At 44.4% G+C, this 6,000-nt stretch overlaps 1 protein-coding gene across 4 annotated transcripts in view; it reads right to left on the minus strand.

Moving 5' to 3' along the window:
• The window catches only part of SOCS5 (suppressor of cytokine signaling 5), a 60,600-nt gene extending 56,063 nt beyond the window's left edge, over positions 1-4,537 (minus strand). For 3 of the 4 annotated variants that reach the window (XM_058551297.1, XM_058551300.1, XM_058551298.1), the window contains exon 1: positions 4,149-4,314. The gene's annotated coding sequence lies outside the window, so the exon portion shown is untranslated. Of the gene's footprint in view, positions 1-4,148; positions 4,315-4,485 lie in introns of those variants that run through there. The other variant, XM_058551301.1, reaches the window with a different exon arrangement.
• Between the last annotated feature and the right edge of the window lie 1,463 nt (positions 4,538-6,000).

The following is a 6,000-nucleotide window of genomic DNA, read 5'->3' on the forward strand; positions in this document are numbered from 1 at the left end:
TCTTTTGAAATCATATTTAACTAAATATTCTATTCACATCATTAGATTATGTAACAGACTGAAGAAAAGATCTACTTGTCTAAGTTCTGCAAAATCCCTAAAAGCATGTCATGAGTCCAAAAATGTCCAATTAACTATAATAATTTCATAATCTTTATTATAGTAGTTAATCAAAAGAAGATCAGGAGTTGGTCACTCTCAAACATTAAAATTCTATATCAGTGAAAGAAAAATATGACCCTGGAAACTTGGTGGCTCCAAGTAACTCTCTTTGCCCTGCTAGCATTACTTCAGACTGAATGAATGACCCATGTATTTAAGAGCTGAAGTACCACCAACAGAATGCCTGCCTGAGAGCTAAAACAAAATAGCAAGAATCTACCACTTGCTATAATAAAGATGATTTTGAGCTATAATTTGTTTCTGATTTTAATCTCTAATCTGTAAAACAGACTCAATTCAATGGAACTCTAAAAATAACAATTAAAAAATATTATGTAATATACATTTAAAAAATAATTGAAATTAAAGTTTAAAAGCATAAGAAAAGTAATCTTGTATGACAGATGGTAAGAAGTTACATGTTGTTACAGGAGGTAAAGATGCTGTAGAAGGAAAGACCACAAATACACATGAGAATCAAAGTTTAGAGCCCTACAAACAGAAGAAGAACTGCTATAACAGCAATAAAAGAACCTGACAGGGAAAAATCAAAGATCATCCAGGAGAAGAAATCCACCACTGTCACCATAAAAAACATTTGCTAAACCACATTTTCATGACACTAATTAGACCTGAGTTACAGCAAATTGAAAAGAACAAAATGTTACAAAATTGGAGTTACACAAATTTTATCACTAAAATCTAACAGTTAAATGAATGAAGTCATCAAAATATTCAAGGTTCAATGATTTTTCTCCTGGTTCCACTGGCAGGAAGGAGTTGCAATTCATAACACACCTTAGAAATTCCTGGTTTCCTCATCTAAGCTTACCCAGTAGGCCTCTAGAGTTCACTGTATTTTCAATAGAATACTTGCAAATCAATAATTAACATTTTGGTTCTAGAATAACGAAACGCCAACAAAGCTGTCCCAATGACATTCAGAAAAACGGAAACATTCACTCTCATCTGATATGTACACCTAATTAAAAGTCCAAGGTGAGGAGAGGAAGGAGGAAAAAAAAAGGAGGGCTTCATTTGCACTAAATGCTTCTTAAGGCAGATTAGTATTTGATCATGTATTTATCTAGGAATTTTTTGTAGCCTCAAAGTAACTTCATTAACAGTAAGGAAACAAATGGACATACAAGTGCCTGTATATACCTAATGAACCATAAAGAATAACGTCTAATATTTGTTGTACCCTTACTATGCACTAAGGAAGCACTTTTAATCCTCACGAATACCCTAGGAGGTAAGTACTTTTATTACCCTCACTTTACAGATGAGGAAACCTAGGTACACAATGGTTAAATCACTTGCTAGAGATCATAATGTTATTAAACGGCTGAGATACAAATCCAGTCTTTCTCTATTACAACTATGATAGAAATTATGTTTTCATAATTATCATGTAATCTTACTACTGCTCTTTTCAAAGGTACTCAAATCCATCTTAACATAACAAAACCCCAGAGTTACTGAAAATAATAATTTTCATATAATTTACTTTGAAAATATAAGAGCCTTTTGATTTCTTAAAATCTTTTAAGCAATTAATTTTTAGCATAAAAATTATAGAACACTAGCCTACTCTAAGAAGGTCATCTAATATTTTAATCTAGATGACAGTTTGTCTCTTTCCAACAAGAGGGAAATATCAGCACTTCCACTAACAATGCAGCATATTGTTTTAAACTTCAATAAAACCTCATACAGTTTTACATCATTTCATGTATGAAAGTAGTCGACTCAAACTTCCCCATCCTTAGAAGGGAACAACATAACAAATAATCCAAAAACCATTTATATTTGTCACTAGAATGCTTTAGAAATAAACAATGTGAATGTGACAAAGTAGAAAAATCCTAGACTAGAGTCAAGAGACCTGCCTACCAATCCTGGCTTGGTTACTAACTAGCAATTCAGTCCCTTCCACTACTCTGGGCCTTGGTTTTCTGATCTGCAAAATAATCATCTCCATGGTCTACTCTTCCAGTTCTAAAAGAAATGTGACTCATACACATACATCTTTTTTCCAAGCTTCCCATTCTCATTCTGTTTAATTATTACCATTACTTTGCATGCATTAAGCATTATTTTTGTTTAGTTCTACAAAAGGAGAAAACAGCCCATTCTAAACAAAGGAGATAGGAGAAAGCCTTCTTGACCAATGGTTTGCCATAGATGAGTCTCAAGGTGAATAATGTAGAAGCTATTATAATGTTAAAAGGTGTTAGGTTTCAACATTTTAGGCTACTGTTTTGTGTGCCAGTATATTCTCCCTAAGGACCAACTGTAAAATTCAAGGACAATAAGAAGAAAAAAAATGTAATTACCCATTAGTTATTCAAGAACTCTGAAGACGTCAACCGAAAATTTTAACACCTTTTTGCAGAAATGTTTTCTCTGACTGATGAATTAAAGGGCAAAATATGATCTATAAAATTTTCTCAAATATATTTAAGCACTCCCTAAAAAAAAGTTTTCATTTTGTAAATTGTGAGGAATTAGTAACATAACATATATATGATTAAGAAAATATTAAAACGATTAAAGATCTAGCTGTGCAATTCTTAGCTTCCTCTTCTCAGTGACATGAAGAACCTCCATGGGCTGCCAAGAGGTGGATTCTGTGGACTGCCACTGCCTAACCCTGGTATGCATTTTCAGTGTTCCTAACCCATTCTCAAGAGTGTTATGCAAATACAAGATTATTAAAATTAAACTAGGCATCTGACATTAAGATTCCCAACTGTTCCCAAAACAACCTGATTTTAGTACTGCTTTCTACAGCTGCTAGCTTACCAACATCTTCCCAATTCAACACTAGAAAAATTATCTTAAAACTTCTATAAAATTTGTGGTTCAATTTTGCAATGACCTTGTAAAGAAACAATTAAAACCTAGGGAAAGAAAGCATGGGAATTACCTATTAATCTTGTACAATAAAAGTTAGTAGCAAACTATAATAGTATAGTCCAGTCTAAACGTTAAATTGGGAAGAAGTAAGCCACCGCTATAGATGGAGAGACCTGAAGAAAGGATCTTCAGCAGATGGAGAGGCTGTTACAAGAATTTCAAGGTGCAGTTATGAGAATTTCCAGTAAAACTAACAACTGGTAAAACACCAAACACATACATACATTTTAAAATAAAGGATAACTGACAAGGTCCAGCAGCGAGCCACCTTTTGGTTGGAATGCCAAAAGAAAATGTCAAAAATCACCTCGTGACTCCAATCCCCAAGCCCTTCAAAGTTCAGAACCAAGCCAAGATGTGTACTTCAACTGTTTCCTAGCATCCTTTAAATGCTACTCCCTCTCCAGAAAGTGACTTCGCTTCAGCTACTTGAATGCCGAAATCCCAGCACCAAAGAATCTTAGAACCCCAAGTAGTTGCAGAGGGGTCTTCCAGCGCCCGCCTTCGAATCCCTTTCCACCTTGAGTTAAACCCCTGAGGCGCTCCAGTCACTTCTCCCATCCAAGCTCCCCGGTTCCCTCATCTCCAAGTGGACCTCTTCTCGTCGACCTTGAGGACCCCCGGATTGGAGCCTTACAGCCCCAAGCGACTCGGCCGGTGCCTCCTTCCCTGCAGCGCGCGCAACTGCCCCCCAGTCTCCAGTGGCCTCCCCCCGACCCACCACGACCCGGATCACGAACGCCCTCATCCTAGCCCGGGGCGACCCCCTTCCCCTTAGGCGCCGCACATTCCTCCACCAGAAATACAATTGCACAGAAATGCATCGAGAGCCTACTAAGCGCAAGCTCCCACTACGCGCGGCGCCGTCTGCACGGGGCTTGCGGCCCGGGATCGCCGTCCCCCGCCCGCCGTCCTCTTCCCGGGCAGAGGGCCGGCGCTGCCTCCGCCCGGGGTGTGGAGGGACCGGCCGAAGGCGCACCGCGCTGGGCGAGGGCACCGAGGGCCGGAGAGGCAGCCGCTAACGGCAGCGCGGGGGCCGGGGAGCGGGCCACGGGGACACTCACCGGCCGGGGCGCGCGGGGCGGCCTCATCCAGGGGCACCTGCGGCCAGGCAGGACGGGCCCGGACAGCGCAGTCACCGAAAGGGCGAATCCGCCGGCCCGCCCGCCGGTCCCGTCCTGTCCCCTCTGACTGCCCGAGCGAGCGCACTCTCGCTTCCTCCGGACGGAGCCCGGGGACCCCAGCTCCGCCGGATGCCCCCGCCAGGCCCCCACCCCTTCCCCGGCCGCCTCCCCCTCTTCACCCTTTTCCCCTCCCCCCTCCCCCCAACCCCCACCGGAATGGAAAATACCTCCCGGGGCGGGGGGCGGCGGGGGCACGCCTCTCTGAAGGGCAGCCTACCGTGACCAATAGCAGGCGGGGCTCTGGAGGGGCGGGATTCCTAGCGGCCAATCCGGAGGCATGTAGGTGAAGGCCGAAGGAGGGAGGCAGGGAGGGAGAGGGGGGCGGCTCAGGAGTCAGGGAGGTCCGGCCGCTCGGCTGCGCGCTGTGCGCGGCTGCCATTTTGGAATCGGGCAGCTGCGACGGCGGCCCGGTCCGGCCTGGGGGGGAGGGGGGAAGAGGGAGGAGCCAGTCAGGTGGGAGAGAGGTGGTCACGTGGGCTGGAGGGGCGGGGCAAAGCGGGCTGCGGCCCGAGGGGAGGGGGCGGTGGCGGCGAGTCACGGGGGCTGAGAACGGTCACGTGGTCGGAGAAGGGCCTTCGGTGGGCTTAGGGGCGGAAGGTCAGCCTGAGGTGGGAGAAGGGGGAAAGCTTTGTCCCTGGTTTCAACTCTGTTAGGGGAAAGAAAAAATGATGAATGGAGGGCATGAGTGCCGGGTCGGAAAATGTGAATGAGTCTCCCAAGCTCCCTCCAGCCTGGAGCCTCGCCGTTACTAAATTCCAAGATCCACGGGCAACTGGGCACTGCGTTTAATTCAAGTATTCCCATCCCCACTCCCAGCTGTCACAAACGAGACTCAGAGATATGATGGAGGGGTGTTTTAGCTCCCACTTCTTGCCTGCACTTTATAGGGAAGGGCCCCCGCCCTAGAAATGGCTGAAAGGGTAGAAGCATAGTTGAGGCATTGTGACGGCGCCAGGACTCTTTCCATCTGGCCTTTTGGAAACCTTGTCGTCATTCACCAAATTAGCGGCCACTTCTGTGTTAGACATACCCCTGATCGTGTTCCAACGCCTCTGAATTTAAAAAAAACAACAAAACTTGCCTATGAGACCCTGTCTAGCTCTCATCCTTGTTTCAATTCATGCTTCAAGTACTACAGGCTAAATTATATTCCCTACTAGTCCACTAAAGTGCTCTTCTCATCTCAAGGCTACCAGTGATGTTCCTACGACTGAGTTCAACGGTCACGTTTTAGTTCTTAATTGATCCCTGTGGCAGTAGATTCTATGGACTTATCCTTCTTGAAGGTTTTTCTCCTCCCCAACGCACCCCTCACCCCAGTTTCCCTGAGACCATAAACCCTCGGATTGTCTTTCTCTTCTGTTAACCTTTCTAAATCTGTTTTCTGTTGGTTCTTTAAGAGAGTCCCAGGATCTGATCCTCAGTAGGTACGTGGTCATTCTACTGCACACTAGGTGATCTAACCATTTTGATGGCTGAGTGTACCTTTAATGAGGTCCCGGTCTGCCTATGTAAGTGCTTTGGGCATCTCCACTTGAACTTCATCATGACATATCCCGATCTGAACTCACTTAGCTAAGTGAATGGATGGTGATGTCATCAATGAAGATAAGGAACAGAGAAGGAGCAGGTTTTGTGGACTTGTGAGGGCATCTGAGTTCAGATCTGGATATGTCATGATGAAGTTCAGTGAAGCCTCACTGCTGGGGACAGGGTAAGAATGAATGAGATC

Source organism: Diceros bicornis, chromosome 12 (assembly GCF_020826845.1).
Source record: "Diceros bicornis minor isolate mBicDic1 chromosome 12, mDicBic1.mat.cur, whole genome shotgun sequence".
Classification (NCBI taxonomy): domain Eukaryota; kingdom Metazoa; phylum Chordata; class Mammalia; order Perissodactyla; family Rhinocerotidae; genus Diceros; species Diceros bicornis.